This window comes from Bombus vancouverensis, chromosome 2 (assembly GCF_051014615.1).
Source record: "Bombus vancouverensis nearcticus chromosome 2, iyBomVanc1_principal, whole genome shotgun sequence".
Lineage (NCBI taxonomy): Eukaryota > Metazoa > Arthropoda > Insecta > Hymenoptera > Apidae > Bombus > Bombus vancouverensis.
Window position 1 is genome coordinate 18,321,333 of NC_134912.1, and position 12,221 is coordinate 18,333,553.

Here is a 12,221-nt window from a genome sequence, read left to right on the forward strand (position 1 = left end):
TTTCGCGAAAGAACGCCCGTGAAAGGACAGCCCGCCTCCATTTCGTAAATTGCACGACGAATGGAGAACTTCGTGCTTGAAACGCCGACGGATAATTAAGACTTGTTTGTAACTGTTAACGGTCCTGAATAAAAAGTTCTAAAAAAAAAAAAAAAAAAAAAGAGAGAGAAGAAGGAAATAAAAAAGGAAAAATTTCGAGAGAAATGATACGACGTTATTTATGCACGTTGCTATTGTTCTTGCCTCGCGGAAATTAATATGGAAGAAACACAGCCGGAAATTCGAAGTCTTTACGACAAAATGTAAAAGTGCTTTTTGTGCAATTGTACTTGTTAAGATGTAGAAGGTTTACGCTTGGCCAGGTTCCGTGATAGCCGACGATATATGTTAACCGATGATGTATTTTAAATTCTTAATATCTTACGAACGCTGTGAGAGTAGCTGTGCGTCATCTTTTTGCTCGGTAAGAAGCAAAAATGTGCTTTAAGGACCAGCTAGTTGTGTAGACGTGTTAACGACTTAAGGGTGATTATGATATGATAAGTAGCGATCTAAAATCTTTAAAGGATCTTAATAGTTTAATAGAAGAATCAAGTAAATGTAAAGATAAGTAAAAATCGTAGAGAAAATTCGAGTTGATATAATCTCTAAAAGAGCAGTTCATATAAAAGGGTTTTCTACGAGTAATGAAAAGAAAAGTTATATTCTTAATACTTTGTAATTCCTATTTTGATATTGAAATTATTTTAACTTTTTTGATTATATTCAAGTGAAACACCAAGAAGGATATGATTTGTAATATTTTTCTAAAAGATAAAAAATTGAAAGCAACTACCTGTAACAAATAAAGCAAATTAATATTTCTGTAAAGTATACAGCAAACAGGCTACATATTAGTATTTAAAAAGTTGAATGGTATGATTGTTCGATAAATCTGAAACTTTAATCTGTTATTTCCTATTACTATAGATTGTATTGCCCAATAAAACAATGACGTGCAACCAGATTTGTATTTATAGCAAAACAAAATGGAGAGGAAATGGAAAGCTGCAATTTTTCAAGGTTTTAATAGGAGTTGGGAAAGGTTATGTATATGGCTTTCGAGCTTATCCGTTCCATTAACGGCGTTGAAAAGCAGCAATAAAATAAATGGAGCATTGCCCTGCGAGAAACAAATCGGGATTTAGACCTTTTGATGCTTTTCAATTCACACGGGAAAGCTCATTAATTTTATCCGTTTCTCCGGTGACTTTCTATAGTGAACAATTTGAGCTTGGAAAATATTATTCAAATTCGTACAAATGTTTAAAAACTAATTAAATATTTTAAGATACTATATAAAATTGTTGTTTCTCTTTTTGGTGCTCTTTTACACGAGTTTCTTGCTAAATATTTGGTGCAAATAAACGAATATTTACTTCATGGCTATTTATTCTCTAAACAGAATAATTTCCACAATTTGTATAATGAAAATAAGTAACGAATATTATTACATTCTACAAATTACTAATTTATAGCATGATTGTTCCATTAAAAAAAAAAAAAAAAAGAAATGATTATCTCAACTTGAGAGATATCGTTTATCAATGAAACAAAGCAGAATGCACAATGAAAACTTCGATTAAAGTTGCTTCGATGAACTATAAATATCCTGTGGTTGTATTAAAAAGATACAATAACGAAATTTATTGTTTGTACAGCAGCAACCATAAATGAAATATCGTCCTTTGAAATTGAGCACAACCAGCAGGCTATCGAACACACACTTCGCGTAATTCATCGTATCATGTGTTGCATTACAATAGCAGCACGTATTCACTTTGTAAAAATTGTTAGTAATCAACTTAATAAAATTGCATCAGCTTAACACGTTCACCGAGGATTCAATTTTCATCGAATGCTGCATTGTAAGAGATAATATATTTGAATATAATAGCTATCTGTATATCGTAAAATTTTACCTATGCCTGTTATGAATCATTATACAAATTTTTTCCACATTTTCACGGTTAGTGTATTAATTTTCCAGAATAAATCATTCTACATCGAAGGATTATAAATGGTCCGTGAATTTTTATGCATTAATATGAAAAGTAAAGGAATAAAAGTTCGTAAAACGCGAACAGTGTGTTCATAAAAATATTAATTCGCATAAAAACCTACAGCCTAATTATGACGAATGTAAATGACTTAGAATATTATTATGTTCGTGGTAAAATGGAATTTCGGCAAATAGAAATCCTCCTATAGCTACATCAATATTTTAATTAAATAACTATATTTTAATATCTATCATCTTAATAATAAAGTTCTTACGTAAATTTACGTAATTCTACAAGGCAATCACTTGAAAAAAAAAAAAAATAACGAAAAGAAATTGAGAAATTTCTATCACGCTTCGACTACCTATAACAACAGCTGTCAAAGGAGTGATAGATCTTTAGCTATCGGGATTCATTTTTCATCAGACTTCATTCGAATAATGCGTCACTGGCCCTGGAATATTAATCATTGCTTCTGCAAAATTTTGTAAAGATTTCATGGCTTTTACTGTGTTAACATAACAACTGATTTAAAGTGCTTGATAAAAGTCTAAAGGAACTACCACGTTGTATTTCTTTCTTTTTTTTTAACTATGTCTATAGAGATATTAAGTAGTTTAGTTGTGACTACAACCGAAATGAGATTCTCATCTTATTGTCCGCGCGAGACTTTCGACTTTCCAACGGTATCTTTTTTTTTTATTCGAATCATTAACTCGTTCTCGTGTACGTAATACGATGTCCCAGTAAATATAGCAGATACTGAAGCGTGCACTTCACGAGCCCTTAACTCTTACTTTCTTTCAGCAAAGTTATTGATCAACCTGGCATCGTTTCATTAACTTTAAAAATAACCCTGTGAAAATAAGTATTCAGAGTAACGAAGAGGATCAGAGCACGCACTCTTCTTCCGCTGATCGATTTGTTATATCGTTGCTGAAAAATTAATTTCACGAATCAGGCTATAGAATGTAACTTCTCTCAAGTATAGATCGAGTTCCGTGAAACATGCTACCATTATCTTTCTAATCACCGTGTAATTATTTAGAGTTACTGTGTCTTACAAAATATTATGTTATCCAATATTTTGTAAACAAATGTATTTAACATCAGTAGTATAATTATATACAGGGTGGTTGGTAACTGGTGGTACAAGCGGAAAGGGGGTGATTCTGCGCGAAAAAAGAAGTCGAAAATATAGAATAAAAATTTTTTTTTCTTTTTTTTCAAATTTTTCCATCGAGACAACGATCTACAGTGAGATCCGTTATAACGAGACGTGATAAAGTGCACGCGTACCGAGGGAAAATTCAAAGTCGATTTTCTCGAAAACAAAGCCTCAAACGAAAAATTTTTATTCTACATTTTCGACTCTTTTTTTCGCGTAGAATCACCCCCTTTCCGCTTGTACCACCAGTTACCAACCACCCTGTATAATTGACAAAAATTATTGTAGGTAAGACAATTGACAAAAGTTATTCGCTAGCAACTATAATTATTCACAAATTTTGATCTCGTGACTTTTTTCTCACGAGTTGACATTCTTTTGTATTTTGTTCGACATAATCGCAAATTGTCTCTCAGCGATTGTTTCCAAGGAATAAAAAGAATGTGCGAAAAAAGAGGAAGCTCTGGTATTTCTAATGCGAATGTCTAATTTGAACTGAGCTAAACAAAATCATTTTATCATAATCACTGCGTTACTATTTGACTTGCTTGTACGCTATCTTCACGCGACCCTTCTTCCCAGTTTTGATTTATATAATAGAAATTAAAAAGTACCTGGATATGTAACAAGAAATTCGGTTTATTTTTAGATTTTTAAGGGCCAATGATTAAAATATTCTTTCATTAATCGCGTAGTTGCATAACCATGATGGCGTGGCCTTTCATCGTTCCCAATATCGGGAAATATTTATGGGCATTCATCGGAGTACGAAAGTGATAACGCTCCCTTGAATTTTCTCACGTCTCTCACTTTCGAGAGATATATGCTCTGCCCCCGCTTTAACTCGCCTCTATTTCTATCTATCTCACTTTGTCCCTTTCACATTTCCTCTGATTACCACCTGAATTTCATTCCGTATCCCCTCCCTTCTGCCCACGTGTCCAGTAATCTATTTTATTTACCCGTAAGTGAGAATAATTTCTCCGATGCACGAAGAGTTTATACGGACGTCTTGAAATTTATAAAAGCGTATTATATCTGTGAAAATCTCAATCAGGGGCTAAGTGGGTGCAAATAACGAAATCTTTATGAAAAAGCATAGTTTTCTCCAGAAAGTTATCGAATAGTCGTTGATTGAATTGAATAGGAAAATTTGTATAGTTCCATTGGGGAATAACGTGAGTCACAGTTTTCGTTTTCTTAACAGAAGAGCGATATTACGATTAAAATTCGTCGTACAGTCAACCGTACTACAGAAATTGTATTTTTATCTAATTCGGGACTAAATATCCGTTTTTGTCGTCTTCTTGAATGTTCCAGAAATATTATTACATTAATATTATTATGTTTTTACGGAGTATTATTTTCATTTCTTTTATCAGTATTTATTTTAACAGTGTTATTTTTATTCCCTGTATTTATCGGATATTTTGAAAAGATTTATATTCTTCGACTTTAGTCGTCGCACTGCTTTAAAAGAGGGAAAAGTTAAATAAAATATTTTGAAGAATAGGCATCGTTTGTCTTGATACTTTATACGACATGTAACCAGCTAATATATCAGTAATTTTACTCAAATAAAATAAAAAGAAAGAAAGAAAGAAAGAGACGTATGTAATTTAAAATCCACAATTCACACGAAGTATTGAAATTCCATTAAGAATAAAAGTTATTCTACAACTGTTTTCATTAAGAATATATTTTCTAAAATAAAAGAATGCTCGTGCATCTTCTTATCGTTTATCCTAGAACTCATTTCATGCAAATAAATAATCTTTTAATAACCGTAATTAACCGCTTCTTATTACTTCGTCAATCTTAATTTCCACTCGACGATTTCTTTTTCCCAAGCGCCGCACAATCTTTTTTCTCGCAATTCGTTTTATTCCACCAGCGTTTCTTTCTCTCTCGCCTATATTATCGACCCGGGGTTATTTAATAGGACCCAGTTTCTCGAGCTATTTAGTCCAGGGACGCGACACGTTCGACGAACGGGAAATTGGTCAGCTCGGACCGAAATAATGTTCCTTTCGGCCAGCGAAAGGGCCGTGTGTTGCAGAATTCTATCAATCGAAGTAGAACGACGCGATTAAGGAATATCGTTGTTGCACACATCTGTACACGAGCACTGTTTCCGCTGGAGCTCGAATATTTGAGAAGATCATCGTCCACGAGCGTTTCCAGCTTTCCGCGCGATATTATCTACTAAAGCTGTACTTTTTCACAGAAATAAAAAAAAAAAAAGAGAAAAATGAAAAAATTCACAGTTGCGCCTGTGTGGTTTACTATCGGTTACGTTTTCGATTTCTGTTTGAGTTTAATCTTTACACTGTTCATAAAAAAAAGGAAGTACAGGAAAGATATATAAATTTTGAGTGTGTGCCACGGAATCGTATTTTCTTTCGATGTTTGAAAATAATGCGGCAGAGGAAGGGATAGCATTTTTAAACAAGAATGTGTATTTTATGCTTATGTTACGTTCTAGTAGCTAATATTATTTAAATTGTAATTTAAGAGCAGATTTAAGAGAGAGCAATTTTTATTATGAAATATTTATTGAATTGTAACGGTGCAAAGATTTTTACGAGTATCTTTAGACGCGAATGTGAAGAACACGATCTTGAGTAATATTGCTATTTATTAATAACATGATAATATCATATTATATCGTATTATATTAAATAACATAATAACATAAATTCAAGGTTTAAAAGTTTTAGCAATGTAAAATAAAGCTGAGAAGATTGTACCCCTTCACTTGTTTATTTTAATATTTTTAATCATTTTTAATTGATATAAGTGAACATTCTTAATCAAAATAAATTTTAATCAAAACTTCGAAGATCCAGCTTGTCTTTGGTCTTAAAAAGTCACAATTAAAAAACCTGGGCTCATGAAAGCTCAAGGTCTATAAAGCTCTAATCCCGCTAAGGGACGGATCGCCAGGATTTAACCTCAGAAGCTCAAGGTTTTATGGCTAAAAAAGAAGAGTTTCTTGATTACGTTTGTTGATTAAGACCCCGAATCATCGAGACTCGATACGAAGCATATAATTTACACAGGATAAAACGTTCATATTCTATAAATTGCGAACAGGTCTATAAGATTCAGATAAGATAAAACGAATAAAAGTAAATTCCTTGAGATGAAATCGGCACCTTAGAAAATTTAAGGAACTTAAATTTAAAGCAACATAACGCGAGTAGTGACCGAAAAGTGGGGAAAAGAGTTTAAAAGATAAGAAATACGAGAGAACACCGTTATTCTAAAAAATTAATTACATTTAACAAGGACAGGACATGATACTTTACAGATCTATGTACGCATAAACTACAGACGATTGTTTCCAACGTGGTAAAAAGTGCGAGAGAAATATCAGATTCGTACAAAATTGTCAGTAGTTTGAATTTACATAACTCGACTAAACCGAAGGAAGCTTCAGACAGATCTCTAGGGTCTCTTATTTACGGTATCGAATTTTCCTCGTGATCGACGTCATCGCATTTCGTACAAGGGATGAAACGTTCTCATAGACATTGGGGGCTTCTGTGACCCTCGATCAAGCATCCTCGGGGGCATTTTACTCCGGATAACCGGACAGTTAGTTAGCATGACGGGTCTCGCTTCGACCACTCTTGTACACGGTCTCGAAAATGAAGAGCCGATGAGATTTACCGGGAACGACTGGTATTTTAATGGAGCGGGCCTATGCCTTTAAACGACATTATCTCGGGTGTCCTTCCTCCACCCTTAGGAATACCAACGGTGCCGTTCGATCGCCCTTTCTCTCCGGCCTCTCCTAGCTTCCAATAATATCGCGACACGGAAAGAGCGGAGGCGATCGAAAGAGGACGAAAATGAGGCGGCTGGAATGGCGAAGGAAAGAAGGATGAGGGACACGAAAGAGTGGAAGGTGATAAGACCAGAGAAGAAACGAGGGAGAACGTTGAAGACGCGGGAAGGCATTTAGTAATCGGACTCGAGGAATCTTCAATATGACGACGACTCAGAGAGTAATGACATAATAATTGATCGTGGACATTATCATCCGCTGTTCTTGTTTATCGCTGCTTAACGATTTAACCAGGAGTTATGACAATTTTTTCTTGCAACGAAGTGTTGCGAGTTTTTTTTTTTTTAGATTAATGTTACGAGTATTTTTGGAAAAGGAGTAGTTTAATTCGACATAGTTGAAACATGGAACGGTGGAAAGTGGAATAACAAAGTTTTTTATCTTAAGGGACAATATTTGAATATTATGATAAGGGATATTTTGAATATTTTAAAAGGGTAGAAAAATACAGCATATACTCTGAAAACCAAATAGCAAGGAAATTTTGATGATACGGCATTAATCGACAACCTATTGAATTTTAAAACTACTATGAAAATGGAAATAGCCTTTTTCTCTTGTATTCTTCATTCGCAAGAATTAAAATCGATCTGGCGGAGATCGATTCGTTTTTATTAACTTTTAATCGGATAATTACGGAACTTTTTGATCAGGAAACGCCTCGGTAAACCGATTAAACATTCTCCACGGTGACAAAGTGTTTGTAATTTAATTCCTCGAATTTCGCTTCAGGTACAACAAGCGTGTTCTCGATACAGAAGACTGCAAGTACGAGCGAGTATATTTAGAATAGCATCTGCGATTTATTCGAGATTTTTTGGAAGTCCCAAACTTCTAGAAATCTAATATGAATTTTATATGATAATGCGTAAGCGTGATTCATTCTGCATTTTGGATATCGAAATTGAATTTTAGATGGTATTTTTAAGCAATCTGCGATCCATCAATTTCATACAGGATTTCTTGTACAAAGGTTTGACTCGTATTAAAGTGGCTAAGAATAAGGCGAGTTGTTTCGGGATAAAAAGTTGGCTGTCAAGCATTGTGTGACAAGAGATTTAGAGGCTGATTCCATTAAATTTCGTTTTTTTGTGGATCCTATTTCGATAGAATAACGTTTCTTTCTTTCTTTCGTTTCATCCGTTTCAGGCTGTTTGATTAGAAGAAAACGAAGTAGTATGCATCAACGATGTACGATATTTTTCCTCGTTAATAATCAACGTTAGCGCGGTTATTAAAACTGGTTCGAAAGTTTCAAAAGTTAAGAAAGCAAGTGTACTCTACTATTTGGTCGATCAGTTTACCATTACAATTTAACATTTTTATAAAAATGAAAATATCATTCTCTCGTAGATTAATACGTCATTACAGTTTTCAATGTTTATATTCTAACGAATGATCGATCGAACCTTTGTAAAAACAAAACAACTATTAGAATAAGGGAAAGAGCAAGCCCGCGGTTTGTTTTCTATCGTACAATAATATTTTGTGCAGTTTTCTACGCGTTCCCTTTTGTATCGCGGTTTCAATGAGTTCCTGACCCATTTCTCGTTTTGTAAATATTGTCTGTTGTATTCCATGGATGAATTTCAACGGCGGATAAATACTTTCCAATCCCATAAAAGGGTAGAAGCGAACGAATAGCCAGTCGAACGCATTTTTCGTTCTCTCTGTTGGAAATATATTGTTTAATAAACTGAACATATATATTCCAATATAACAAGTAGAACAACACGTAGACGTAGTTTCTAGGAACGAATGAAATAGTTTATATATATATATAAATTTTAATCAAAACATTTGCTGCGATTTAAAAATCATTTTATTTCATAAATTACTCAGAATTTTGCAAGGATACCGTAGATAAATCTGTACGATTAAGGCGCGATTTACGATTAATTTATTAGGATTTATTAATTTATTAGATCGAGATCTATTTAAAATTCGAACGGAGCTAAATTTTCAGCGAAACCTATTGTGTATTCGAAACAATATGCATATATGCAGAAATAAGGAACGTCCCGAAGGGATTTAGTTGCGCGTCGCTTTTCGAGGGAATCTCGTTCAAGGAATTCTTATTAACCTCCTTGCGATCCAATTGCAAGCTTTTAATTACTTTTGCTGGGCTAATATTCAGTTGGCAGCTCACTCAATTTACGGATGCAAATTATTAAACGTTATACGTTTAAGAAGTGCGGCATTAAAATAACGACAAGCAAGATGCCGAGCAATTAATTAAACTCGACTGCGCCTCGCGGTGAGCCGAATTTGCATTTCGTATAAATTTCTTCTGTCTGTAATTGCGGCATTTACGTTAAATTAGGGCATTTAAGTCGTTTTTAAGTGACTGGAATTCTAAGTTCGTCCCTCGGCGAATTTTCTTTGATGATAAATTGTAGTCCATGGTTCGTTGTTTCAGAAGTTTTAGCAGTTCAGTCTTATTTTGTACGTTAGCTTTTCTTGCATACGCGTATGCAGTAGTGTAGGATCTTTACTACAATTAGTTTATTTACAACAAATGGATTAACTAGATGTTGGTTAAACAGGAAACGATGCTTGTTTAACGTGAACTAATCCCAATAACGTATTATAATTAAGACAACTAGATAATTAATTTGCAACTCTCGTCATCACTGATCCACAACACTAGCAACACTATCTCCCTGACTTCTCGATTCACACTCTCTGACTTCTCAACTCACAATCTGACGTCTCAACTAACACTCTGACTGTTAATTCGTCTTTCTCCCTTAGCGTCCCCTTGTCTTTTGTCTTACCCCCACCACACCGATATCTCTTAGGCCTTTCGTCCACGATATTACAGTAGATGTATATAGTTTACGAAAAATTATTTCTTTATCTTGTTTGAAATTTATTTATAATAATTTGCGAAAAATGCACAAATATTAATTGCTAGCGAACTTAGTAAGTGCTTATGAATGTTACTTTACGAGCCTATCTGATCGTGATGGGATCAACGTTATTCCATATAATTCTGCGTATTCTATATACAGGGTGGTTGGTAACTGGCGGTACAAGCGGAAAGAAGTCGAAAATATAAAATAAAAATTTTTCGTTTGAGGCTTTGTTTTCGAGAAAATCGACTTTGAATTTCCGCTCCGCACGCGTGCACTTTATCACGTCTGGTTATAACGGATTTCACTGTAGATCGTTGTCTCGATGGAAAAATGTGAAAAAAAAAGAAAAAAAAATTTTTATTCTATATTTTCGACTTCTTTTTTCGCGTAGAAACACCCCCTTTCCGCTTGTACCGCCAGTTACCAACCACCCTGTATATAATTACAATCAAATGCATCAACATTTTCATTTTCAGCCTCATATTTTTCATGAAATTTTCAAAAATTTTTTCTTTAAGTTTCTAAATACAATTTTTATTACAAGCGCGTAATATTCCCATGCGTTGTTTGTATTTAATACTTTCTATATTAGAATTTATATAAATTTAATCTTCCGAGTTGAATAGCACGCATTTGCAACATTTTACCGTGTGGCCTTATAGAGGATAAAGAGACGACAGCTTGATATCGTGCAAGATAGTTCAGACCGTAATTCGCATTCACGTCGAAAGGACGTGCACAAGTGAGCAATTTTCACTTTCGACGCTTCTTTCTTTCTCTGTGATCCTCTCCCGCCGAGTCCTTTGGTGTGGTGCAATTAATAACACAGGGTCAAGCGGTGCGCTTTAACGAGATCTACCGTGCACGCGTTTTCGCGAATCTTCGCCAAGCAGTCGCAATTTTGTCGGGTGCATAGTATAACACTTTTTCTATCAATTTTACATACTTCCTTTCCTTTCGCGCGAAAGCACTCAACGTAAAACTTTGAATATGGAAAGCAGGACGCAATGAGATTATTAGAACTTTGATCGCCAGAAAACCGAGTAACTGTAGAGGATTAATCTTACCGGATATCACGAATAACAGTCTAATTGTTTGTGAGCAATTTATTACAGTTATTACTTCGACGCAAAGCACAAGTCCAGGTATAATAAGTCTTACGAAATAAATACGCGCGTGTCAAGAAACTCCGTATACGCGTCTGATGCGTCCGTATGCTTATGCTGCGATCACTGAACTCTCTCGCTCGTCATTTCGTTTGTTTATTTATACCGGTCGGGCGACAGTCGGAAAGTTTGAACTCGACTGCGTTTGACGGTTGAAAGTAGCAGCGACATTGTTTTGCTCGGAGTTCATTACTCCTTGCAATACCTGTGACCTAACGGTCATGATACTCCGAAACAAAACAACAATAGGATTTGAATTTGTCCTGCTCGCGTGCCACTACATAACTATGAAAATTATCGATAATATAATATACGTATACAGATATTTGTTTTTCAAACACGAGATGCTTTAATATTATACATTGTTTTATTGTATCTTTTTGTTTCTCACGATTCATATTTCTTTCATTCGTTGTAAAAGAATGTACGTACACATATGCGCGATATTACGAGCAGCATGAAGCATGTTTCAGCGAACGCGAGCGTTGAAGTTGTTTGTAAAATACAAATTATCTGAGGGAGCAAGAGGAAATAGCGGCAATAAATAGGACGATTTTTTGATCGAACAAGCGACGAATGAATTGTGTGGAGTGGTTCATATTCCATGATGGAATCTGGAACGCTGGAATTAACTCGAGGAGCATTGATCATCGCTTAATGGGATTTTTTAATTAATTCGTGTATTAAGAGCAATTATAAAAAGCACAAGATATTATAATATAGAATATATACGAATATTGTTTAATATTGTTCTTCTTTTTATATATTTATTTACGTATTTCATTATCATCGTGAGTTCAATATTGCACTGCAATTTATGCAATTCCATATTTTCATATTAAATTCTATAGTATTTCCCTCGCAAAATGTGATATGGACATATTCGTATACAGGGTGCGAAATTTTTCTATTCTTGCTATTAGACACACAATTTTTACTGTACCATTTTATTACTATCAGGTTGTCCGAAAAGTTTCGTTCGTTTCATAAGGTGATAATAAATGAGCAACAATTTCTGTTTTATATTATTTTATCGAATTAGGTATGATCCATTTCGTTCTATTTCTATTATCATGTTCGTGTATAATTCGATAAATTAATATAAAACAAAAAACATTGTGAGTGTATTATTTT